A 26,500-nucleotide genomic window follows, 5' to 3' on the forward strand; every position below is an offset into this window, starting at 1 on the left:
CTCTAGGCCGGGTCCCCGCGGGTGGTCCCCGAACCCACTCTTCCAAGTTTTCGAGGGCTGTGGGTAAAAAGTCACAGACAGACAGACAGACAGACAGACAGACAGACAGACAGACAGACAGACAGACAGACAGACAGACAGACAGACAGATAGATAGATAGACAATCCTGGTGAAGTGATTGTATTTTTGGGGGGGGGCTCAAAAACACACACACACACACAATCCTGGTGAAGTGATTGTATTTTTTGGGGGGGGCTCAAAAACACACACACACACACACACACACACACACACACACAATCCTGGTGAAGTGATTGTATTTTTTGGGGGGGGCTCAAAACACACACACACACACACACACACACACACACACACACACACACTCTCCTGGCCAATGTATTTTTTTTTTTTTTTTTTTTTTTTTTTTTAAGTAAAATGGCGGGAAAACGGGGGACCCCCATGAAGGGGGCTTCGCACTTGTTTCAGTTTGGATGATTCTTCTTTTTTCATTCCTTCTCTTCTTCTGCTAGCTGTTTTACATAGACTTGGTGTATTTCTTTTTCCTTGACAATGGGAGAAAAGTGTTGCACCGTTCCCGGAGGTACTGCAATACCGGGTCGATGCGTGGAGCGGACGGAGCAAGCCCCATTTCCGACTCCCTGTTCGAAAAATCCATTTAATATGTAGTCCCCCGATGGGGGACGTATCAGATATTAAACTGATAAGAACAGATTTTTTTTTTACAAAATATATTTATTACGTTCGAAACCCAACAAAAATCTTACACAAATCAATCAATTCAAACACAAAATCCATTAAACATTTCAAAACTATTCAATAATAACCAAACCCCACAACCAAAAGTCATGTGAGTATCTTCCCTCCCCTTCCCAACTACAAACCAAAACCCATACCCCCACCAAAAAATCAAAGAAAAACTCACCCCATCCCGACCGACGGGGACGCCTTCTCCACTCCTGACGCTCCCCCGTCGGCCGCCATCCCCTCTCCCCTGGAAGCGGTAAACTCGCCCGACCCACTCTCACCCTGCGTCCCGTACCCCCCGCTTAGGTCTACCACCCTGCCCTCCTCCTGACTCCTGCCCGGGGACCCCACGCTCCCAAACAGGGAGCTTAAGCCTCCCTCCATCGCCCAATCCTGGGCCATTCCTGTGAAGTCCAGCTCAGACAGGGGTGTAAGGGAGAAGGAAGAGGGAGCCCACGAGGGCCCTGCAACCTCCACCTCCCCTCCCCCCTGATCTGCCCCCCCCCCTCTTTTACCACCCGTCCTCCTCGAGCGTTCCCCCCTTTTAGACCTTTTTAGTGGTGGAGTAAAAGGCAAAATGTTTTCATAACTTTGCTCCTTCTCCTCCTCTACCCGTGTTTTCACCTTTTTGCTGTCCCCCCGCACCTTCACTCCCTCTCCTTCTGGTCTCGCCACCGCTGCCTTCTCTGTCTTCTCCCTTTCTGTCTCTTTCATCTCCACCGCCTTCTTCCCTATCTCCTCCCTCTCGATTGCCTTCTCCGTCTCCTTCTCCACCGCCGTCTTCTCTGGCCCCTCCACTCTCCTGTCTCCTTCCTCCTCCTCCTCCTGCTCCTGCTCTCCTTCAGCCTCCTGCCCTTCCGTTTCTACTATGTTCTTGTCTTCTTTTTCTTTTTCTCCTCCCGCTTCCGTTTTTGCCTCCTCTTCCACCCGTGTGTCCGCTCCCTCTGTTCCAGCACTCTGTTCTTCGTCTCTTCTTCTACCCCCATCCCCTGCTCTCGCTCCCCCCCCTGCTGCAGACGCGTATGACCTCTGACGCGCCGGGCATTCACGCCACAGGTGTGTTAGCATGCCACACCCGTGACATGCCTTCGGCGCGTCACAGTCCCCCGCCCCGTGCTCAGCAGATCCACAGTACCTGCACTTCTTTGTGCTGCACGAGGCGAGGATATGACCATAGGCCATACAACGCCTGCAGAACGGAGGCTGACGGGCATAATACAATGTCCCCCGGTCAGCCCCCAGGGAGAACATAGCCGGAGGATGGAGGTAGCCTCCCAGGCCCTTTGGGTCTTCCCTGAGAAGAGCTTGATATGCTCTCCTCCCAGTCCAAAACCCGAGTGAATCCTTGAGGAGCCTTCCTGAGGAGATGTTATCCATATACCTCCCCAGGAAGGTCCTCACCTCTTCTTCTTTCACGTATGGGTTATACATCGTAACCGTCACCACTCTAAAATTTGTCTTCGCCAGGTTCGTCACTGCATAGAAGCACATAGGCTTCACTTCCTCCAATTCCCTTGCCTTCTGCATCGTGTACTCATGTTGTTTTTCTGTGTACAATGTCACATCAAAACCTCCCTCTATTGGATTCCCCTGGAGGCAGAAGACATCCTTTACTCCAATCTTGAGCGCACCCATCAAGATAGTTCTCCCGAATGTCTCCCTCCCAAATTGCTCCACCGCTTTGTCCTTCCACACGAATCTCAACGTGTTGGCCAATCCGATCCCCGGAACCGACCTGCTCCGCTCATTTCCCTCCATTCCTTACAGAAAATAAGGCTCTCTTCAAAAAGTGACTCAAAAACAAAAAACTTTCCTCCCTCCGGGCTTCCTTCGACCTTTTGGCTCAGCGGGCTTTGGGGCACCTCGGTACCAAGCTTGATCTGAGCCAAAAGGCCGAGAAGCGATAACCCACAAATTGACCCCTGCACCCGCCGGGCCCCCGGGGGCCTCGGCAGACCTCATCGGTTTGGCAAAAGTTGGCTCCTCCTCACCCAACGCTTCCCTGGTGACAGGCGGGTGTGTTTTTTTTAAAAAGTCGCTAATGCGTCGTTAGGTCACTAGCTCTTTAATCCTAGTGCGACTATTTGTTCAATGCCCGGCAAATACACCAGTCATCGTCGGGCTTGAACTCAATTGCCCGAGCGACTACTTTGAGTGGAAAAAATACGCCGGTCGGTCAGCCGGCTTCAAGTCAAACGCCTGAGCAAAAAGTCTCGGCGTCATCTCTGTCAATTTCTCTTGAAACAAGATACCGGGCTCTGCCAGAAGCAAAGCCCTTCCAAAAATACGTTGAACTCGTAAGTGTTCCTCTCCACGGAAGTCTTTAGTAAAAGGCGAAAGGCTTGTGCGTAATGAAGAGAAACCAGAGTCGTATGGAAGTCAGAGGTCGGGGCCCGAGACACACACGGTGCACTCTAGGCCGGGTCCCCGCGGGTGGTCCCCGAACCCACTCTTCCAAGTTTTCGAGGGCTGTGGGTAAAAAGTCACAGACAGACAGACAGACAGACAGACAGACAGACAGACAGACAGACAGACAGACAGACAATCCTGGTGAAGTGATTGTATTTTTGGGGGGGGCTCAAAAACACACACACACACACACACACAATCCTGGTGAAGTGATTGTATTTTTTGGGGGGGGCTCAAAAACACACACACACACACACACACACACACACACACACACACACACACACACACACACACAATCCTGGTGAAGTGATTGTATTTTTTGGGGGGGGCTCAAAAACACACACACACACACACACACACACACACACACACAAACAATCCTGGTGAAGTGATTGTATTTTTTGGGGGGGGCTCAAAAACACACACACACACACACACACACACACACACACACACACACTCCTGGCCAATGTATTTTTTTTTTTTTTTTTTTTTTTTTTTAAGTAAAATGGCGGGAAAACGGGGGACCCCCATGAAGGGGGCTTCGCACTTGTTTCAGTTTGGATGATTCTTCTTTTTTCATTCCTTCTCTTCTTCTGCTAGCTGTTTTACATAGATTTGGTGTATTTCTTTTTCCTTGACAATGGGAGAAAAGTGTTGCACCATTCCCGGAGGTACTGCAATACCGGGTCGATGCGTGGAGCGGACGGAGCAAGCCCCATTTCCGACTCCCTGTTCGAAAAATCCATTTAATATGTAGTCCCCCGATGGGGGACGTATCAGATATTAAACTGATAAGAACAGATTTTTTTTTTACAAAATATATTTATTACGTTCGAAACCCAACAAAAATCTTACACAAATCAATCAATTCAAACACAAAATCCATTAAACATTTCAAAACTATTCAATAATAACCAAACCCCACAACCAAAAGTCATGTGAGTATCTTCCCTCCCCTTCCCAACTACAAACCAAAACCCATACCCCCACCAAAAAATCAAAGAAAAACTCACCCCATCCCGACCGACGGGGACGCCTTCTCCACTCCTGACGCTCCCCCGTCGGCCGCCATCCCCTCTCCCCTGGAAGCGGTAAACTCGCCCGACCCACTCTCACCCTGCGTCCCGTACCCCCCGCTTAGGTCTACCACCCTGCCCTCCTCCTGACTCCTGCCCGGGGACCCCACGCTCCCAAACAGGGAGCTTAAGCCTCCCTCCATCGCCCAATCCTGGGCCATTCCTGTGAAGTCCAGCTCAGACAGGGGTGTAAGGGAGAAGGAAGAGGGAGCCCACGAGGGCCCTGCAACCTCCACCTCCCCTCCCCCCTGATCTGCCCCCCCCCCTCTTTTACCACCCGTCCTCCTCGAGCGTTCCCCCCTTTTAGACCTTTTTAGTGGTGGAGTAAAAGGCAAAATGTTTTCATAACTTTGCTCCTTCTCCTCCTCTACCCGTGTTTTCACCTTTTTGCTGTCCCCCCGCACCTTCACTCCCTCTCCTTCTGGTCTCGCCACCGCTGCCTTCTCTGTCTTCTCCCTTTCTGTCTCTTTCATCTCCACCGCCTTCTTCCCTATCTCCTCCCTCTCGATTGCCTTCTCCGTCTCCTTCTCCACCGCCGTCTTCTCTGGCCCCTCCACTCTCCTGTCTCCTTCCTCCTCCTCCTCCTGCTCCTGCTCTCCTTCAGCCTCCTGCCCTTCCGTTTCTACTATGTTCTTGTCTTCTTTTTCTTTTTCTCCTCCCGCTTCCGTTTTTGCCTCCTCTTCCACCCGTGTGTCCGCTCCCTCTGTTCCAGCACTCTGTTCTTCGTCTCTTCTTCTACCCCCATCCCCTGCTCTCGCTCCCCCCCCTGCTGCAGACGCGTATGACCTCTGACGCGCCGGGCATTCACGCCACAGGTGTGTTAGCATGCCACACCCGTGACATGCCTTCGGCGCGTCACAGTCCCCCGCCCCGTGCTCAGCAGATCCACAGTACCTGCACTTCTTTGTGCTGCACGAGGCGAGGATATGACCATAGGCCATACAACGCCTGCAGAACGGAGGCTGACGGGCATAATACAATGTCCCCCGGTCAGCCCCCAGGGAGAACATAGCCGGAGGATGGAGGTAGCCTCCCAGGCCCTTTGGGTCTTCCCTGAGAAGAGCTTGATATGCTCTCCTCCCAGTCCAAAACCCGAGTGAATCCTTGAGGAGCCTTCCTGAGGAGATGTTATCCATATACCTCCCCAGGAAGGTCCTCACCTCTTCTTCTTTCACGTATGGGTTATACATCGTAACCGTCACCACTCTAAAATTTGTCTTCGCCAGGTTCGTCACTGCATAGAAGCACATAGGCTTCACTTCCTCCAATTCCCTTGCCTTCTGCATCGTGTACTCATGTTGTTTTTCTGTGTACAATGTCACATCAAAACCTCCCTCTATTGGATTCCCCTGGAGGCAGAAGACATCCTTTACTCCAATCTTGAGCGCACCCATCAAGATAGTTCTCCCGAATGTCTCCCTCCCAAATTGCTCCACCGCTTTGTCCTTCCACACGAATCTCAACGTGTTGGCCAATCCGATCCCCGGAACCGACCTGCTCCGCTCATTTCCCTCCATTCCTTACAGAAAATAAGGCTCTCTTCAAAAAGTGACTCAAAAACAAAAAACTTTCCTCCCTCCGGGCTTCCTTCGACCTTTTGGCTCAGCGGGCTTTGGGGCACCTCGGTACCAAGCTTGATCTGAGCCAAAAGGCCGAGAAGCGATAACCCACAAATTGACCCCTGCACCCGCCGGGCCCCCGGGGGCCTCGGCAGACCTCATCGGTTTGGCAAAAGTTGGCTCCTCCTCACCCAACGCTTCCCTGGTGACAGGCGGGTGTGTTTTTTTTAAAAAGTCGCTAATGCGTCGTTAGGTCACTAGCTCTTTAATCCTAGTGCGACTATTTGTTCAATGCCCGGCAAATACACCAGTCATCGTCGGGCTTGAACTCAATTGCCCGAGCGACTACTTTGAGTGGAAAAAATACGCCGGTCGGTCAGCCGGCTTCAAGTCAAACGCCTGAGCAAAAAGTCTCGGCGTCATCTCTGTCAATTTCTCTTGAAACAAGATACCGGGCTCTGCCAGAAGCAAAGCCCTTCCAAAAATACGTTGAACTCGTAAGTGTTCCTCTCCACGGAAGTCTTTAGTAAAAGGCGAAAGGCTTGTGCGTAATGAAGAGAAACCAGAGTCGTATGGAAGTCAGAGGTCGGGGCCCGAGACACACACGGTGCACTCTAGGCCGGGTCCCCGCGGGTGGTCCCCGAACCCACTCTTCCAAGTTTTCGAGGGCTGTGGGTAAAAAGTCACAGACAGACAGACAGACAGACAGACAGACAGACAGACAGACAGACAGACAGACAGACAATCCTGGTGAAGTGATTGTATTTTTGGGGGGGGCTCAAAAACACACACACACACACACACACAATCCTGGTGAAGTGATTGTATTTTTTGGGGGGGGCTCAAAAACACACACACACACACACACACACACACACACACACACACACACACACACACACACACACAATCCTGGTGAAGTGATTGTATTTTTTGGGGGGGGCTCAAAAACACACACACACACACACACACACACACACACACACACACAAACAATCCTGGTGAAGTGATTGTATTTTTTGGGGGGGGCTCAAAAACACACACACACACACACACACACACACACACACACACACACTCCTGGCCAATGTATTTTTTTTTTTTTTTTTTTTTTTTTTTTAAGTAAAATGGCGGGAAAACGGGGGACCCCCATGAAGGGGGCTTCGCACTTGTTTCAGTTTGGATGATTCTTCTTTTTTCATTCCTTCTCTTCTTCTGCTAGCTGTTTTACATAGATTTGGTGTATTTCTTTTTCCTTGACAATGGGAGAAAAGTGTTGCACCATTCCCGGAGGTACTGCAATACCGGGTCGATGCGTGGAGCGGACGGAGCAAGCCCCATTTCCGACTCCCTGTTCGAAAAATCCATTTAATATGTAGTCCCCCGATGGGGGACGTATCAGATATTAAACTGATAAGAACAGATTTTTTTTTTACAAAATATATTTATTACGTTCGAAACCCAACAAAAATCTTACACAAATCAATCAATTCAAACACAAAATCCATTAAACATTTCAAAACTATTCAATAATAACCAAACCCCACAACCAAAAGTCATGTGAGTATCTTCCCTCCCCTTCCCAACTACAAACCAAAACCCATACCCCCACCAAAAAATCAAAGAAAAACTCACCCCATCCCGACCGACGGGGACGCCTTCTCCACTCCTGACGCTCCCCCGTCGGCCGCCATCCCCTCTCCCCTGGAAGCGGTAAACTCGCCCGACCCACTCTCACCCTGCGTCCCGTACCCCCCGCTTAGGTCTACCACCCTGCCCTCCTCCTGACTCCTGCCCGGGGACCCCACGCTCCCAAACAGGGAGCTTAAGCCTCCCTCCATCGCCCAATCCTGGGCCATTCCTGTGAAGTCCAGCTCAGACAGGGGTGTAAGGGAGAAGGAAGAGGGAGCCCACGAGGGCCCTGCAACCTCCACCTCCCCTCCCCCCTGATCTGCCCCCCCCCCTCTTTTACCACCCGTCCTCCTCGAGCGTTCCCCCCTTTTAGACCTTTTTAGTGGTGGAGTAAAAGGCAAAATGTTTTCATAACTTTGCTCCTTCTCCTCCTCTACCCGTGTTTTCACCTTTTTGCTGTCCCCCCGCACCTTCACTCCCTCTCCTTCTGGTCTCGCCACCGCTGCCTTCTCTGTCTTCTCCCTTTCTGTCTCTTTCATCTCCACCGCCTTCTTCCCTATCTCCTCCCTCTCGATTGCCTTCTCCGTCTCCTTCTCCACCGCCGTCTTCTCTGGCCCCTCCACTCTCCTGTCTCCTTCCTCCTCCTCCTCCTGCTCCTGCTCTCCTTCAGCCTCCTGCCCTTCCGTTTCTACTATGTTCTTGTCTTCTTTTTCTTTTTCTCCTCCCGCTTCCGTTTTTGCCTCCTCTTCCACCCGTGTGTCCGCTCCCTCTGTTCCAGCACTCTGTTCTTCGTCTCTTCTTCTACCCCCATCCCCTGCTCTCGCTCCCCCCCCTGCTGCAGACGCGTATGACCTCTGACGCGCCGGGCATTCACGCCACAGGTGTGTTAGCATGCCACACCCGTGACATGCCTTCGGCGCGTCACAGTCCCCCGCCCCGTGCTCAGCAGATCCACAGTACCTGCACTTCTTTGTGCTGCACGAGGCGAGGATATGACCATAGGCCATACAACGCCTGCAGAACGGAGGCTGACGGGCATAATACAATGTCCCCCGGTCAGCCCCCAGGGAGAACATAGCCGGAGGATGGAGGTAGCCTCCCAGGCCCTTTGGGTCTTCCCTGAGAAGAGCTTGATATGCTCTCCTCCCAGTCCAAAACCCGAGTGAATCCTTGAGGAGCCTTCCTGAGGAGATGTTATCCATATACCTCCCCAGGAAGGTCCTCACCTCTTCTTCTTTCACGTATGGGTTATACATCGTAACCGTCACCACTCTAAAATTTGTCTTCGCCAGGTTCGTCACTGCATAGAAGCACATAGGCTTCACTTCCTCCAATTCCCTTGCCTTCTGCATCGTGTACTCATGTTGTTTTTCTGTGTACAATGTCACATCAAAACCTCCCTCTATTGGATTCCCCTGGAGGCAGAAGACATCCTTTACTCCAATCTTGAGCGCACCCATCAAGATAGTTCTCCCGAATGTCTCCCTCCCAAATTGCTCCACCGCTTTGTCCTTCCACACGAATCTCAACGTGTTGGCCAATCCGATCCCCGGAACCGACCTGCTCCGCTCATTTCCCTCCATTCCTTACAGAAAATAAGGCTCTCTTCAAAAAGTGACTCAAAAACAAAAAACTTTCCTCCCTCCGGGCTTCCTTCGACCTTTTGGCTCAGCGGGCTTTGGGGCACCTCGGTACCAAGCTTGATCTGAGCCAAAAGGCCGAGAAGCGATAACCCACAAATTGACCCCTGCACCCGCCGGGCCCCCGGGGGCCTCGGCAGACCTCATCGGTTTGGCAAAAGTTGGCTCCTCCTCACCCAACGCTTCCCTGGTGACAGGCGGGTGTGTTTTTTTTAAAAAGTCGCTAATGCGTCGTTAGGTCACTAGCTCTTTAATCCTAGTGCGACTATTTGTTCAATGCCCGGCAAATACACCAGTCATCGTCGGGCTTGAACTCAATTGCCCGAGCGACTACTTTGAGTGGAAAAAATACGCCGGTCGGTCAGCCGGCTTCAAGTCAAACGCCTGAGCAAAAAGTCTCGGCGTCATCTCTGTCAATTTCTCTTGAAACAAGATACCGGGCTCTGCCAGAAGCAAAGCCCTTCCAAAAATACGTTGAACTCGTAAGTGTTCCTCTCCACGGAAGTCTTTAGTAAAAGGCGAAAGGCTTGTGCGTAATGAAGAGAAACCAGAGTCGTATGGAAGTCAGAGGTCGGGGCCCGAGACACACACGGTGCACTCTAGGCCGGGTCCCCGCGGGTGGTCCCCGAACCCACTCTTCCAAGTTTTCGAGGGCTGTGGGTAAAAAGTCACAGACAGACAGACAGACAGACAGACAGACAGACAGACAGACAGACAGACAGACAATCCTGGTGAAGTGATTGTATTTTTGGGGGGGGCTCAAAAACACACACACACACACACACACAATCCTGGTGAAGTGATTGTATTTTTTGGGGGGGGCTCAAAAACACACACACACACACACACACACACACACACACACACACACACACACACACACACACAATCCTGGTGAAGTGATTGTATTTTTTGGGGGGGGCTCAAAAACACACACACACACACACACACACACACACACACACACACAAACAATCCTGGTGAAGTGATTGTATTTTTTGGGGGGGGCTCAAAAACACACACACACACACACACACACACACACACACACACACACTCCTGGCCAATGTATTTTTTTTTTTTTTTTTTTTTTTTTTTTAAGTAAAATGGCGGGAAAACGGGGGACCCCCATGAAGGGGGCTTCGCACTTGTTTCAGTTTGGATGATTCTTCTTTTTTCATTCCTTCTCTTCTTCTGCTAGCTGTTTTACATAGATTTGGTGTATTTCTTTTTCCTTGACAATGGGAGAAAAGTGTTGCACCATTCCCGGAGGTACTGCAATACCGGGTCGATGCGTGGAGCGGACGGAGCAAGCCCCATTTCCGACTCCCTGTTCGAAAAATCCATTTAATATGTAGTCCCCCGATGGGGGACGTATCAGATATTAAACTGATAAGAACAGATTTTTTTTTTACAAAATATATTTATTACGTTCGAAACCCAACAAAAATCTTACACAAATCAATCAATTCAAACACAAAATCCATTAAACATTTCAAAACTATTCAATAATAACCAAACCCCACAACCAAAAGTCATGTGAGTATCTTCCCTCCCCTTCCCAACTACAAACCAAAACCCATACCCCCACCAAAAAATCAAAGAAAAACTCACCCCATCCCGACCGACGGGGACGCCTTCTCCACTCCTGACGCTCCCCCGTCGGCCGCCATCCCCTCTCCCCTGGAAGCGGTAAACTCGCCCGACCCACTCTCACCCTGCGTCCCGTACCCCCCGCTTAGGTCTACCACCCTGCCCTCCTCCTGACTCCTGCCCGGGGACCCCACGCTCCCAAACAGGGAGCTTAAGCCTCCCTCCATCGCCCAATCCTGGGCCATTCCTGTGAAGTCCAGCTCAGACAGGGGTGTAAGGGAGAAGGAAGAGGGAGCCCACGAGGGCCCTGCAACCTCCACCTCCCCTCCCCCCTGATCTGCCCCCCCCCCTCTTTTACCACCCGTCCTCCTCGAGCGTTCCCCCCTTTTAGACCTTTTTAGTGGTGGAGTAAAAGGCAAAATGTTTTCATAACTTTGCTCCTTCTCCTCCTCTACCCGTGTTTTCACCTTTTTGCTGTCCCCCCGCACCTTCACTCCCTCTCCTTCTGGTCTCGCCACCGCTGCCTTCTCTGTCTTCTCCCTTTCTGTCTCTTTCATCTCCACCGCCTTCTTCCCTATCTCCTCCCTCTCGATTGCCTTCTCCGTCTCCTTCTCCACCGCCGTCTTCTCTGGCCCCTCCACTCTCCTGTCTCCTTCCTCCTCCTCCTCCTGCTCCTGCTCTCCTTCAGCCTCCTGCCCTTCCGTTTCTACTATGTTCTTGTCTTCTTTTTCTTTTTCTCCTCCCGCTTCCGTTTTTGCCTCCTCTTCCACCCGTGTGTCCGCTCCCTCTGTTCCAGCACTCTGTTCTTCGTCTCTTCTTCTACCCCCATCCCCTGCTCTCGCTCCCCCCCCTGCTGCAGACGCGTATGACCTCTGACGCGCCGGGCATTCACGCCACAGGTGTGTTAGCATGCCACACCCGTGACATGCCTTCGGCGCGTCACAGTCCCCCGCCCCGTGCTCAGCAGATCCACAGTACCTGCACTTCTTTGTGCTGCACGAGGCGAGGATATGACCATAGGCCATACAACGCCTGCAGAACGGAGGCTGACGGGCATAATACAATGTCCCCCGGTCAGCCCCCAGGGAGAACATAGCCGGAGGATGGAGGTAGCCTCCCAGGCCCTTTGGGTCTTCCCTGAGAAGAGCTTGATATGCTCTCCTCCCAGTCCAAAACCCGAGTGAATCCTTGAGGAGCCTTCCTGAGGAGATGTTATCCATATACCTCCCCAGGAAGGTCCTCACCTCTTCTTCTTTCACGTATGGGTTATACATCGTAACCGTCACCACTCTAAAATTTGTCTTCGCCAGGTTCGTCACTGCATAGAAGCACATAGGCTTCACTTCCTCCAATTCCCTTGCCTTCTGCATCGTGTACTCATGTTGTTTTTCTGTGTACAATGTCACATCAAAACCTCCCTCTATTGGATTCCCCTGGAGGCAGAAGACATCCTTTACTCCAATCTTGAGCGCACCCATCAAGATAGTTCTCCCGAATGTCTCCCTCCCAAATTGCTCCACCGCTTTGTCCTTCCACACGAATCTCAACGTGTTGGCCAATCCGATCCCCGGAACCGACCTGCTCCGCTCATTTCCCTCCATTCCTTACAGAAAATAAGGCTCTCTTCAAAAAGTGACTCAAAAACAAAAAACTTTCCTCCCTCCGGGCTTCCTTCGACCTTTTGGCTCAGCGGGCTTTGGGGCACCTCGGTACCAAGCTTGATCTGAGCCAAAAGGCCGAGAAGCGATAACCCACAAATTGACCCCTGCACCCGCCGGGCCCCCGGGGGCCTCGGCAGACCTCATCGGTTTGGCAAAAGTTGGCTCCTCCTCACCCAACGCTTCCCTGGTGACAGGCGGGTGTGTTTTTTTTTAAAAGTCGCTAATGCGTCGTTAGGTCACTAGCTCTTTAATCCTAGTGCGACTATTTGTTCAATGCCCGGCAAATACACCAGTCATCGTCGGGCTTGAACTCAATTGCCCGAGCGACTACTTTGAGTGGAAAAAATACGCCGGTCGGTCAGCCGGCTTCAAGTCAAACGCCTGAGCAAAAAGTCTCGGCGTCATCTCTGTCAATTTCTCTTGAAACAAGATACCGGGCTCTGCCAGAAGCAAAGCCCTTCCAAAAATACGTTGAACTCGTAAGTGTTCCTCTCCACGGAAGTCTTTAGTAAAAGGCGAAAGGCTTGTGCGTAATGAAGAGAAACCAGAGTCGTATGGAAGTCAGAGGTCGGGGCCCGAGACACACACGGTGCACTCTAGGCCGGGTCCCCGCGGGTGGTCCCCGAACCCACTCTTCCAAGTTTTCGAGGGCTGTGGGTAAAAAGTCACAGACAGACAGACAGACAGACAGACAGACAGACAGACAGACAGACAGACAGACAGACAATCCTGGTGAAGTGATTGTATTTTTGGGGGGGGGCTCAAAAACACACACACACACACACAATCCTGGTGAAGTGATTGTATTTTTTGGGGGGGGGGCTCAAAAACACACACACACACACACACACACACACACACACACACACACACACACACAATCCTGGTGAAGTGATTGTATTTTTTGGGGGGGGCTCAAAAACACACACACACACACACACACACACACACACACACAACAATCCTGGTGAAGTGATTGTATTTTTTGGGGGGGGCTCAAAAACACACACACACACACACACACACACACACACACACACACTCTCCTGGCCAATGTTTTTTTTTTTTTTTTTTTTTTTTTTTTTTAAGTAAAATGGCGGGAAAACGGGGGACCCCCATGAAGGGGGCTTCGCACTTGTTTCAGTTTGGATGATTCTTCTTTTTTCATTCCTTCTCTTCTTCTGCTAGCTGTTTTACATAGCTTGGTGTATTTCTTTTTCCTTGACAATGGGAGAAAAGTGTTGCACCGTTCCCGGAGGTACTGCAATACCGGGTCGATGCGTGGAGCGGACGGAGCAAGCCCCATTTCCGACTCCCTGTTCGAAAAATCCATTTAATATGTAGTCCCCCGATGGGGGACGTATCAGATATTAAACTGATAAGAACAGATTTTTTTTTTTTTTTTAGAAAAAATAATTTATTACAATCCATACCATTCATACCATACAAATCAAAATTTTCATTCAAAGTAAATCAATCATGGTATTTTTAATTCACAAAACAAAGAAAAACCCAAAACAAAAACTCAGGGGAGCATCATCCCTCCCCGTCATCCTACACACTACCTTTCCCTATCTCCCCATCCCTATTCTAGAATAACCCCAGCCCTAATCCCCCCTTCCATCTCTCCCGTGCAGCATGCTGCCCCCACTTCCTCTCCTCCCTCTTCATCCTCCCCCTCAAATCACCTTCCACCCTCCTCACTATTCCTTCCACCCCCCAATCTCTCCCTGTCTTGACCATGTTCTGCCTGGCTTCCCACAGCCCCCGCTTAAAGAGGCTCATGAGAAGCCAGAGCAGAAACCTATCCCTATCCGTGCCCCTCGCTCTCCCTACACCTCTCTCTAGCCTAGCCCACGTCAATACAAAATCACCTCTAACCCTTCCTAACAACACCCGTGCCTTCGCCCATACTACTCCGGCAATGGCACAGTCCCAAAAGACATGGCGCACAGTCTCCTCCCCGCCACAAGAAAGTCTTGGGCAGGTGGGGGATCGCGCCAAGCTATGCCGGTACATGGTGGAGCGTACCGGCAAACACTTGTGGAGGCTCAACCAATTCAGGTCCTTGAGCCTGTTGTCCAGGCCCCGCGCCTGCACTCCTTCCCAGACCGCCGCCGGGATGCCCACCACAGGTGCCGGACTTACTGCCCGTCTAACCTCCTCGTACAGGTGCCTGTGATCTAAACCTACTCGGGCGACTTCAACCTCGGGGTGCGCACGCAGCCACTTGGCCGCATGGCCAAAGTGCCACGGCAGCTGTTCCGCCCGAGGACCCGTGTTAGACCACACCATTACGCTTCTCGCCTGATACGAGAAGAACACCCGCAGGAGGTAACCGGACGGGTGCAGTACTGGCTGAGCAAGCTCCGTCAACAGAAATGAAACAAAAATTGCGTCCAGCTTGAGGGGGAGATGTGGTACCCCCCTACCTCCCTCCCCGATGGGACAGATCATGCGTGCCCTGGCGACCCACTCGTACCTGCCACCCCACATGAACTGAAACACCAGCCTCACTAGAGGCCTCCTCAGACTAGCCGGCAATGGGTAGATGTACGCCAAATACAATAGAGATGGCAATACATCCACCTTGAGAACCAGGACCTTGCCTAAAAAGGACAAAGACCTAGCCCTCCACATCGCTAGCTTCTTCTGTACCACTGCGATGCCCATGTTCCAGTTCAGCGTCGCTGAGCCGGAGGTCTCAAAATGGACCCCGAGTATCCTCAGGGCCCCGTTACAGAGAGATAACCCTCCGGGCACATCCGTCCTACCACTCCATCTTCCGAAAAACTTAACGGAAGACTTCGCGTGGTTAAGAACCGCCCCCGACGCTCGGGTGAAGTCCCCAATAATGGCAAGGGACCTTGTCAGGCACGAGTCCTTGCAAAGCAGCAAGGATGTGTCGTCGGCGTACTGTGTCAACTTGACACGGAGACCGCCACTTCCAGGGATCAGCAAGCCCTCCACCCCTGTGTCTGCCCTAATGGCAGCCCCCAGAGGCTCCATGTACAGAACGAAGAGGAGAGCCGAGAGCGGGCATCCCTGCCTGACCCCAGACGAGAGGTCAAAAACGTCACCTAAGTGACTGTTTACACTAACTCGGCACCCTGCTCCGACATATAATGTACGGATCCATCCTATAAACTTCTCCCCAAATCCTAATCTACCTAACACCCTGAATAGAAAGGATCTATTCACGCGATCAAAGGCTTTCGCCTGATCTAGCGCTGCTACCATTAAAGGCAGCCCCCTATCTTCTACCCAAGCGATGGAGTCCCTGATCAACTGTAGGTTCCATCTGATCGAGCGACCCTCTACCCCGCACGTCTGATCCTCATGGACGACGTAGGGAAGGGCTGTGCGCAACCGGTCCGCTAAAACCTTTGCAAGTAGCTTGTAATCTACGCACAGCATGGTCAACGGCCGCCAGTTGCCAAGGTCAGTTGCTTCCCCCTTCTTATAAAGAAGTGACAGCACACCGACCGCCATTGATCCCCCCGGTTTCCCCGTCTCAAGGATGGCCTTCAAGACTTCGAGAACCACTGGTCCAAGTATACCCCAAAACTTGAGGTAAAACTCGGCCGGCAGCCCATCCATCCCAGGCACCTTCCCTTTTCCCATCCTCCTGAGAGCGCTCTCAACCTCCTCGAGGGAGATCTGAGCCTCCATCACATCTCTAATGTCCTCCGGCAATCGCCGGGACAAGTGTTCTAAAAACACATTTCCCTGTTCTACATCTATTACCCTCTCTTTAAATAAACCTCGGAAATGATCAGTTGTTACCCTGACCATTTCCTCCGGTTTTCTAACTATGCTACCATCTTCTTTCCTCACCCCATGCATTATCTTCCTACTCTGTCTGCCCCTAACCGACTTAAAGAACATAGCGGAACAAGTCTCATTATGTTCTAGAAAGCCATTATGCGCACGCTCCAGGAAAGCTCGAGCCTTCCGCTCCTGCAGCTCCCTGAGCTGCGCCTTCAGGTCAGTGGATCTCTCCCAGTCAATCGACCCGCCGAGGTTGCCTGCCTCATACTCGAGTTCGAGCAACCTTTGGATACGATCCACCTCCCTCCTTTCCTCCCTTTTTTTCCTCTTACAATATCCTATTATAAAAGCCCTAATCCTTACCTTAACTAAATCCCACCACTCTAACACCCCCTCGCACATGGACCGGAGGCCTTCAAGCCCCCGAAAGAAACCAAAAAAGGTGTCAACGAAAGCTTGCTCCTCCAGCACATCCCGATCTAATTTCCAGTACCCCCTACCGAAGAGGCAGACTGGCGACCCCACCTGCAGGAGCACCCCGTCGTGATCTGAGAAAGACACAGGCAACAGCCGCCCAGACAACTGACCCAAAGACCTAGATAGGAAAATGTAGTCGAGCCTCCGCGCAACCCCCCGGGAGTTGCGCCATGTGGGACCAGCCATTGTCGGAGTAGAGTGCAGACCTCCATCAACCAGACCATGACAAGCCATTAGCCCGGTGATGGCGCCTGCACTACTATCTCCCCCTACCCCTAAATCTATATTAAAATCCCCCCCTATCACTAAGTGCCTATTTGTAACACACAGGGGCGTCAGACAGTCCACCATCTCCCTCCTGTCTGCCGCCACCTGTGGCCCATACACCACCACTAACCTATACCTACTATCCCTAAAAGTGACATCCACCCCCAACACCCTCCCCTGCATTACAACAAAAGATCCCTCCACCTTCACCTCCCTATTCCCAAACAAAATCCCCACCCCTGTAGAATGCACCCCACCTATACCCCAAACTGACTCCCCCTTATCCCACTCCCTACTAAACCTGATGACATCCCCTCCATCCCTCAGGTGAACCTCCTGTAAAAAACAAACATCAAAACCCACCCCTTCCAAAAAACTAAATACCGCCCTCCTCTTAACAAAATCCCTTAAACCCCTTACATTTAAACTAAAAATATTAACAGAAAATTTCATTTAAAAATAAATTATAAAACCTTACATCAATAAAATGCAACCCCAAATTAACCAAAAAACAGGAGACTCACCCGATGCTCCCCTGCTTCGTCTCATCCGGCGGGGACGTCCTCTCCTCTCCTGACGTCCCCCCGTCCTCCTCCATCTCTCCAACCCAGGATGCAGGGATGGTGTTAGGCCTTGGAGTTCCCTGCATCCTGGGTTCCCCACCAACACCCTCCTCTCCTCTCTCCCCAACGGCAGCTGGACTGAGGTCAAGAGCAGGAGATCCCACCTCCCCAAGCAGGAGTTGAGATCCCCCCTCAGACACCCAGCCCAGCGCCACGCCCTGGGAGTCTCCCTCCACCAGCTGTTGGGGGGCTGAGGCAAACAGCGATGCCAAAGGCGTTCTTCCCTCCCCCATCACACGCTTGGCCACCCCCTCCCCCCCCTCACCCCCCTCCCTCTCACAGCATGCCGAGCTCCCCCTCTTCCCTTTCTTCTTCGGCTTTGGAGGCAGCGGAGAGACACCACTCCCCCTCTCCGCCAGCTCCTCCACCATTCCCCTCAACTCCTCAACGAGGGCGCTCGACATGCTGTCCCCCCACTCCCTCACCCCCCTTCCCTCCTCCTCCTCCTCCCCCGCCACCGGCACCCCCTCCACCACCTCTCCCTCCATTGTCGCTGTCTCTCGCTCCTCCACTCCCTTTCTTCCTTTCGATTCCTTTCCTTCTTCTGCTCCCGTGTCTTCTTTTTTCCCTTGCCCTCCTGCTGTCACTCCTTGCTCCTCTTCTTTCCGTTCTTGTCTCTTGTCCTTCTCCTGTGATGCCCTTCCTTCCCCTCTTCTTCCCCCATCCCCCGCTCCTGCTCCCCCCCCCGCTGCAGACGCGTATGACCTCTGGCGAGCCGGGCACTCCCGCCACAGGTGTGTAGACGAGCCACACCCGTGGCACGCCTTCGGCACGTCGCAGTCCCTCGCCTCGTGCTCTCCAGATCCACAAAATCTGCACTTTTTTGTACTGCACGAGGCGAGGGTATGGCCGTAGGCCATACAACGCCTGCAAAACGGGGGCTGACGTGCGTAAAACAACGTCCCCCTGTCAGCCCCCAGGGAGAACATAGCGGGGGGATGGAGGTAGCCACCCTGTCCCTTTGGGTCCTCCCTGAGTAGGGCCTGGAACCCTCTCCTCCCATTCCAAAACCCCAGGGAGTCCCTGAGGAGCCTTGCTGAGGATACCTTGTCCATATACCTCCCCAGAAAGGCCCTCACTTCTTCATCCTTGACATGGGGGTTATAGATGTTGACTGTTACCACTCGAAAATTATTTCTTGCCAAGCTTGTGACCTCATAATGGCACATCGGCCTCCCAGCTCCAACTTCTCTCACCTTCTGCATGATTTCATCATGCTTTTCTTCGTTATAAAAAGTCACATCATACGCTGCTTCCGTGGGATTCCCTTGGAGGCAAAACACGTCCTTGACCGCCAACTTCAATACACCCAACAAGATCGTCCTCCCAAAGGTTTCTCGACCGGCTGGCTCCAACTCCTTATCTCTCCATGAAAAACGTACCGTGTTCGCCAGACCCATTCCAGGAACCGACCTGCTGTTTGGATTCTGCGCCATTTTGTCCTTGATAAATGCGATCCAAAAAATTGGAGGGAAAATTAAAGAAGCTTCCTACCAAAAAGCTCTCCGCCCTACCACCTTCGACCTCTTGACTCAGCGAGCTCTGGGGCACCTCGGTACCAAGCTTGATCTGAGCCAAAAGGCCGAGAAGCGATAACCCACAAATTGACCCCTGCACCCGCCGGGCCCCCGGGGGCCTCGGCAGACCTCATCGGTTTGGCAAAAGTTGGCTCCTCCTCACCCAACGCTTCCCTGGTGACAGGCGGGTGTGTTTTTTTTTAAAAGTCGCTAATGCGTCGTTAGGTCACTAGCTCTTTAATCCTAGTGCGACTATTTGTTCAATGCCCGGCAAATACACCAGTCATCGTCGGGCTTGAACTCAATTGCCCGAGCGACTACTTTGAGTGGAAAAAATACGCCGGTCGGTCAGCCGGCTTCAAGTCAAACGCCTGAGCAAAAAGTCTCGGCGTCATCTCTGTCAATTTCTCTTGAAACAAGATACCGGGCTCTGCCAGAAGCAAAGCCCTTCCAAAAATACGTTGAACTCGTAAGTGTTCCTCTCCACGGAAGTCTTTAGTAAAAGGCGAAAGGCTTGTGCGTAATGAAGAGAAACCAGAGTCGTATGGAAGTCAGAGGTCGGGGCCCGAGACACACACGGTGCACTCTAGGCCGGGTCCCCGCGGGTGGTCCCCGAACCCACTCTTCCAAGTTTTCGAGGGCTGTGGGTAAAAAGTCACAGACAGACAGACAGACAGACAGACAGACAGACAGACAGACAGACAGACAGACAGACAGATAGACAATCCTGGTGAAGTGATTGTATTTTTTGGGGGGGGGGCTCAAAAACACACACACACACACACAATCCTGGTGAAGTGATTGTATTTTTTGGGGGGGGGGGCTCAAAAACACACACACACACACACACACACACACACACACACACACACACACACAATCCTGGTGAAGTGATTGTATTTTTTTGGGGGGGCTCAAAAACACACACACACACACACACACACACACACAATCCTGGTGAAGTGATTGTATTTTTTGGGGGGGGCTCAAAAACACACACACACACACACACACACACACACACACACACACACTCTCCTGGCCAATGTTTTTTTTTTTTTTTTTTTTTTTTTTTTTTAAGTAAAATGGCGGGAAAACGGGGGACCCCCATGAAGGGGGCTTCGCACTTGTTTCAGTTTGGATGATTCTTCTTTTTTCATTCCTTCTCTTCTTCTGCTAGCTGTTTTACATAGCTTGGTGTATTTCTTTTTCCTTGACAATGGGAGAAAAGTGTTGCACCGTTCCCGGAGGTACTGCAATACCGGGTCGATGCGTGGAGCGGACGGAGCAAGCCCCATTTCCGACTCCCTGTTCGAAAAATCCATTTAATATGTAGTCCCCCGATGGGGGACGTATCAGATATTAAACTGATAAGAACAGATTTTTTTTTTTTTTTTAGAAAAAATAATTTATTACAATCCATACCATTCATACCATACAAATCAAAATTTTCATTCAAAGTAAATCAATCATGGTATTTTTAATTCACAAAACAAAGAAAAACCCAAAACAAAAACTCAGGGGAGCATCATCCCTCCCCGTCATCCTACACACTACCTTTCCCTATCTCCCCATCCCTATTCTAGAATAACCCCAGCCCTAATCCCCCCTTCCATCTCTCCCGTGCAGCATGCTGCCCCCACTTCCTCTCCTCCCTCTTCATCCTCCCCCTCAAATCACCTTCCACCCTCCTCACTATTCCTTCCACCCCCCAATCTCTCCCTGTCTTGACCATGTTCTGCCTGGCTTCCCACAGCCCCCGCTTAAAGAGGCTCATGAGAAGCCAGAGCAGAAACCTATCCCTATCCGTGCCCCTCGCTCTCCCTACACCTCTCTCTAGCCTAGCCCACGTCAATACAAAATCACCTCTAACCCTTCCTAACAACACCCGTGCCTTCGCCCATACTACTCCGGCAATGGCACAGTCCCAAAAGACATGGCGCACAGTCTCCTCCCCGCCACAAGAAAGTCTTGGGCAGGTGGGGGATCGCGCCAAGCTATGCCGGTACATGGTGGAGCGTACCGGCAAACACTTGTGGAGGCTCAACCAATTCAGGTCCTTGAGCCTGTTGTCCAGGCCCCGCGCCTGCACTCCTTCCCAGACCGCCGCCGGGATGCCCACCACAGGTGCCGGACTTACTGCCCGTCTAACCTCCTCGTACAGGTGCCTGTGATCTAAACCTACTCGGGCGACTTCAACCTCGGGGTGCGCACGCAGCCACTTGGCCGCATGGCCAAAGTGCCACGGCAGCTGTTCCGCCCGAGGACCCGTGTTAGACCACACCATTACGCTTCTCGCCTGATACGAGAAGAACACCCGCAGGAGGTAACCGGACGGGTGCAGTACTGGCTGAGCAAGCTCCGTCAACAGAAATGAAACAAAAATTGCGTCCAGCTTGAGGGGGAGATGTGGTACCCCCCTACCTCCCTCCCCGATGGGACAGATCATGCGTGCCCTGGCGACCCACTCGTACCTGCCACCCCACATGAACTGAAACACCAGCCTCACTAGAGGCCTCCTCAGACTAGCCGGCAATGGGTAGATGTACGCCAAATACAATAGAGATGGCAATACATCCACCTTGAGAACCAGGACCTTGCCTAAAAAGGACAAAGACCTAGCCCTCCACATCGCTAGCTTCTTCTGTACCACTGCGATGCCCATGTTCCAGTTCAGCGTCGCTGAGCCGGAGGTCTCAAAATGGACCCCGAGTATCCTCAGGGCCCCGTTACAGAGAGATAACCCTCCGGGCACATCCGTCCTACCACTCCATCTTCCGAAAAACTTAACGGAAGACTTCGCGTGGTTAAGAACCGCCCCCGACGCTCGGGTGAAGTCCCCAATAATGGCAAGGGACCTTGTCAGGCACGAGTCCTTGCAAAGCAGCAAGGATGTGTCGTCGGCGTACTGTGTCAACTTGACACGGAGACCGCCACTTCCAGGGATCAGCAAGCCCTCCACCCCTGTGTCTGCCCTAATGGCAGCCCCCAGAGGCTCCATGTACAGAACGAAGAGGAGAGCCGAGAGCGGGCATCCCTGCCTGACCCCAGACGAGAGGTCAAAAACGTCACCTAAGTGACTGTTTACACTAACTCGGCACCCTGCTCCGACATATAATGTACGGATCCATCCTATAAACTTCTCCCCAAATCCTAATCTACCTAACACCCTGAATAGAAAGGATCTATTCACGCGATCAAAGGCTTTCGCCTGATCTAGCGCTGCTACCATTAAAGGCAGCCCCCTATCTTCTACCCAAGCGATGGAGTCCCTGATCAACTGTAGGTTCCATCTGATCGAGCGACCCTCTACCCCGCACGTCTGATCCTCATGGACGACGTAGGGAAGGGCTGTGCGCAACCGGTCCGCTAAAACCTTTGCAAGTAGCTTGTAATCTACGCACAGCATGGTCAACGGCCGCCAGTTGCCAAGGTCAGTTGCTTCCCCCTTCTTATAAAGAAGTGACAGCACACCGACCGCCATTGATCCCCCCGGTTTCCCCGTCTCAAGGATGGCCTTCAAGACTTCGAGAACCACTGGTCCAAGTATACCCCAAAACTTGAGGTAAAACTCGGCCGGCAGCCCATCCATCCCAGGCACCTTCCCTTTTCCCATCCTCCTGAGAGCGCTCTCAACCTCCTCGAGGGAGATCTGAGCCTCCATCACATCTCTAATGTCCTCCGGCAATCGCCGGGACAAGTGTTCTAAAAACACATTTCCCTGTTCTACATCTATTACCCTCTCTTTAAATAAACCTCGGAAATGATCAGTTGTTACCCTGACCATTTCCTCCGGTTTTCTAACTATGCTACCATCTTCTTTCCTCACCCCATGCATTATCTTCCTACTCTGTCTGCCCCTAACCGACTTAAAGAACATAGCGGAACAAGTCTCATTATGTTCTAGAAAGCCATTATGCGCACGCTCCAGGAAAGCTCGAGCCTTCCGCTCCTGCAGCTCCCTGAGCTGCGCCTTCAGGTCAGTGGATCTCTCCCAGTCAATCGACCCGCCGAGGTTGCCTGCCTCATACTCGAGTTCGAGCAACCTTTGGATACGATCCACCTCCCTCCTTTCCTCCCTTTTTTTCCTCTTACAATATCCTATTATAAAAGCCCTAATCCTTACCTTAACTAAATCCCACCACTCTAACACCCCCTCGCACATGGACCGGAGGCCTTCAAGCCCCCGAAAGAAACCAAAAAAGGTGTCAACGAAAGCTTGCTCCTCCAGCACATCCCGATCTAATTTCCAGTACCCCCTACCGAAGAGGCAGACTGGCGACCCCACCTGCAGGAGCACCCCGTCGTGATCTGAGAAAGACACAGGCAACAGCCGCCCAGACAACTGACCCAAAGACCTAGATAGGAAAATGTAGTCGAGCCTCCGCGCAACCCCCCGGGAGTTGCGCCATGTGGGACCAGCCATTGTCGGAGTAGAGTGCAGACCTCCATCAACCAGACCATGACAAGCCATTAGCCCGGTGATGGCGCCTGCACTACTATCTCCCCCTACCCCTAAATCTATATTAAAATCCCCCCCTATCACTAAGTGCCTATTTGTAACACACAGGGGCGTCAGACAGTCCACCATCTCCCTCCTGTCTGCCGCCACCTGTGGCCCATACACCACCACTAACCTATACCTACTATCCCTAAAAGTGACATCCACCCCCAACACCCTCCCCTGCATTACAACAAAAGATCCCTCCACCTTCACCTCCCTATTCCCAAACAAAATCCCCACCCCTGTAGAATGCACCCCACCTATACCCCAAACTGACTCCCCCTTATCCCACTCCCTACTAAACCTGATGACATCCCCTCCATCCCTCAGGTGAACCTCCTGTAAAAAACAAACATCAAAACCCACCCCTTCCAAAAAACTAAATACCGCCCTCCTCTTAACAAAATCCCTTAAACCCCTTACATTTAAACTAAAAATATTAACAGAAAATTTCATTTAAAAATAAATTATAAAACCTTACATCAATAAAATGCAACCCCAAATTAACCAAAAAACAGGAGACTCACCCGATGCTCCCCTGCTTCGTCTCATCCGGCGGGGACGTCCTCTCCTCTCCTGACGTCCCCCCGTCCTCCTCCATCTCTCCAACCCAGGATGCAGGGATGGTGTTAGGCCTTGGAGTTCCCTGCATCCTGGGTTCCCCACCAACACCCTCCTCTCCTCTCTCCCCAACGGCAGCTGGACTGAGGTCAAGAGCAGGAGATCCCACCTCCCCAAGCAGGAGTTGAGATCCCCCCTCAGACACCCAGCCCAGCGCCACGCCCTGGGAGTCTCCCTCCACCAGCTGTTGGGGGGCTGAGGCAAACAGCGATGCCAAAGGCGTTCTTCCCTCCCCCATCACACGCTTGGCCACCCCCTCCCCCCCCTCACCCCCCTCCCTCTCACAGCATGCCGAGCTCCCCCTCTTCCCTTTCTTCTTCGGCTTTGGAGGCAGCGGAGAGACACCACTCCCCCTCTCCGCCAGCTCCTCCACCATTCCCCTCAACTCCTCAACGAGGGCGCTCGACATGCTGTCCCCCCACTCCCTCACCCCCCTTCCCTCCTCCTCCTCCTCCCCCGCCACCGGCACCCCCTCCACCACCTCTCCCTCCATTGTCGCTGTCTCTCGCTCCTCCACTCCCTTTCTTCCTTTCGATTCCTTTCCTTCTTCTGCTCCCGTGTCTTCTTTTTTCCCTTGCCCTCCTGCTGTCACTCCTTGCTCCTCTTCTTTCCGTTCTTGTCTCTTGTCCTTCTCCTGTGATGCCCTTCCTTCCCCTCTTCTTCCCCCATCCCCCGCTCCTGCTCCCCCCCCCGCTGCAGACGCGTATGACCTCTGGCGAGCCGGGCACTCCCGCCACAGGTGTGTAGACGAGCCACACCCGTGGCACGCCTTCGGCACGTCGCAGTCCCTCGCCTCGTGCTCTCCAGATCCACAAAATCTGCACTTTTTTGTACTGCACGAGGCGAGGGTATGGCCGTAGGCCATACAACGCCTGCAAAACGGGGGCTGACGTGCGTAAAACAACGTCCCCCTGTCAGCCCCCAGGGAGAACATAGCGGGGGGATGGAGGTAGCCACCCTGTCCCTTTGGGTCCTCCCTGAGTAGGGCCTGGAACCCTCTCCTCCCATTCCAAAACCCCAGGGAGTCCCTGAGGAGCCTTGCTGAGGATACCTTGTCCATATACCTCCCCAGAAAGGCCCTCACTTCTTCATCCTTGACATGGGGGTTATAGATGTTGACTGTTACCACTCGAAAATTATTTCTTGCCAAGCTTGTGACCTCATAATGGCACATCGGCCTCCCAGCTCCAACTTCTCTCACCTTCTGCATGATTTCATCATGCTTTTCTTCGTTATAAAAAGTCACATCATACGCTGCTTCCGTGGGATTCCCTTGGAGGCAAAACACGTCCTTGACCGCCAACTTCAATACACCCAACAAGATCGTCCTCCCAAAGGTTTCTCGACCGGCTGGCTCCAACTCCTTATCTCTCCATGAAAAACGTACCGTGTTCGCCAGACCCATTCCAGGAACCGACCTGCTGTTTGGATTCTGCGCCATTTTGTCCTTGATAAATGCGATCCAAAAAATTGGAGGGAAAATTAAAGAAGCTTCCTACCAAAAAGCTCTCCGCCCTACCACCTTCGACCTCTTGACTCAGCGAGCTCTGGGGCACCTCGGTACCAAGCTTGATCTGAGCCAAAAGGCCGAGAAGCGATAACCCACAAATTGACCCCTGCACCCGCCGGGCCCCCGGGGGCCTCGGCAGACCTCATCGGTTTGGCAAAAGTTGGCTCCTCCTCACCCAACGCTTCCCTGGTGACAGGCGGGTGTGTTTTTTTTTAAAAGTCGCTAATGCGTCGTTAGGTCACTAGCTCTTTAATCCTAGTGCGACTATTTGTTCAATGCCCGGCAAATACACCAGTCATCGTCGGGCTTGAACTCAATTGCCCGAGCGACTACTTTGAGTGGAAAAAATACGCCGGTCGGTCAGCCGGCTTCAAGTCAAACGCCTGAGCAAAAAGTCTCGGCGTCATCTCTGTCAATTTCTCTTGAAACAAGATACCGGGCTCTGCCAGAAGCAAAGCCCTTCCAAAAATACGTTGAACTCGTAAGTGTTCCTCTCCACGGAAGTCTTTAGTAAAAGGCGAAAGGCTTGTGCGTAATGAAGAGAAACCAGAGTCGTATGGAAGTCAGAGGTCGGGGCCCGAGACACACACGGTGCACTCTAGGCCGGGTCCCCGCGGGTGGTCCCCGAACCCACTCTTCCAAGTTTTCGAGGGCTGTGGGTAAAAAGTCACAGACAGACAGACAGACAGACAGACAGACAGACAGACAGACAGACAGACAGACAGACAGATAGACAATCCTGGTGAAGTGATTGTATTTTTTGGGGGGGGGGCTCAAAAACACACACACACACACACAATCCTGGTGAAGTGATTGTATTTTTTGGGGGGGGGGGCTCAAAAACACACACACACACACACACACACAC

At 52.2% G+C, this 26,500-nt stretch overlaps 6 non-coding genes and 6 pseudogenes across 6 annotated transcripts; all 12 read right to left on the minus strand.

The window, feature by feature from the left end:
• Positions 1 to 580: 580 nt before the first annotated feature.
• LOC145858715 (uncharacterized) lies at positions 581 to 754 on the minus strand (annotated as a pseudogene).
• Positions 755 to 3,020: 2,266 nt separating this feature from the next.
• On the minus strand, positions 3,021 to 3,137 carry LOC145858738 (U5 spliceosomal RNA). Its single transcript, XR_014379218.1, has one exon. It is a non-coding gene; the product is annotated as a U5 spliceosomal RNA (small nuclear RNA).
• Positions 3,138 to 3,830: 693 nt separating this feature from the next.
• LOC145858728 (uncharacterized) lies at positions 3,831 to 4,004 on the minus strand (annotated as a pseudogene).
• Positions 4,005 to 6,270: 2,266 nt separating this feature from the next.
• Positions 6,271 to 6,387, minus strand: LOC145858739 (U5 spliceosomal RNA). The gene has a single exon (XR_014379219.1). It is a non-coding gene; the product is annotated as a U5 spliceosomal RNA (small nuclear RNA).
• Positions 6,388 to 7,087: 700 nt separating this feature from the next.
• Positions 7,088 to 7,261, minus strand: LOC123736270 (uncharacterized; annotated as a pseudogene).
• A 2,266-nt stretch (positions 7,262 to 9,527) lies between these two features.
• On the minus strand, positions 9,528 to 9,644 carry LOC145858740 (U5 spliceosomal RNA). Its single transcript, XR_014379220.1, has one exon. It is a non-coding gene; the product is annotated as a U5 spliceosomal RNA (small nuclear RNA).
• A 694-nt stretch (positions 9,645 to 10,338) lies between these two features.
• LOC145858729 (uncharacterized) lies at positions 10,339 to 10,512 on the minus strand (annotated as a pseudogene).
• Positions 10,513 to 12,778: 2,266 nt separating this feature from the next.
• LOC145858741 (U5 spliceosomal RNA) lies at positions 12,779 to 12,895 on the minus strand. The gene has a single exon (XR_014379221.1). It is a non-coding gene; the product is annotated as a U5 spliceosomal RNA (small nuclear RNA).
• Positions 12,896 to 13,578: 683 nt separating this feature from the next.
• LOC123724703 (uncharacterized) lies at positions 13,579 to 13,759 on the minus strand (annotated as a pseudogene).
• A 5,664-nt stretch (positions 13,760 to 19,423) lies between these two features.
• LOC123724800 (U5 spliceosomal RNA) lies at positions 19,424 to 19,540 on the minus strand. Its single transcript, XR_006757277.1, has one exon. It is a non-coding gene; the product is annotated as a U5 spliceosomal RNA (small nuclear RNA).
• A 685-nt stretch (positions 19,541 to 20,225) lies between these two features.
• Positions 20,226 to 20,406, minus strand: LOC123724702 (uncharacterized; annotated as a pseudogene).
• Positions 20,407 to 26,070: 5,664 nt separating this feature from the next.
• LOC123735099 (U5 spliceosomal RNA) lies at positions 26,071 to 26,187 on the minus strand. Its single transcript, XR_006765246.1, has one exon. It is a non-coding gene; the product is annotated as a U5 spliceosomal RNA (small nuclear RNA).
• Between the last annotated feature and the right edge of the window lie 313 nt (positions 26,188 to 26,500).

The sequence above is a fragment of the Salmo salar genome, chromosome 10 (genome assembly GCF_965601325.2).
Source record: "Salmo salar chromosome 10, fSalSal1, whole genome shotgun sequence".
Lineage (NCBI taxonomy): Eukaryota > Metazoa > Chordata > Actinopteri > Salmoniformes > Salmonidae > Salmo > Salmo salar.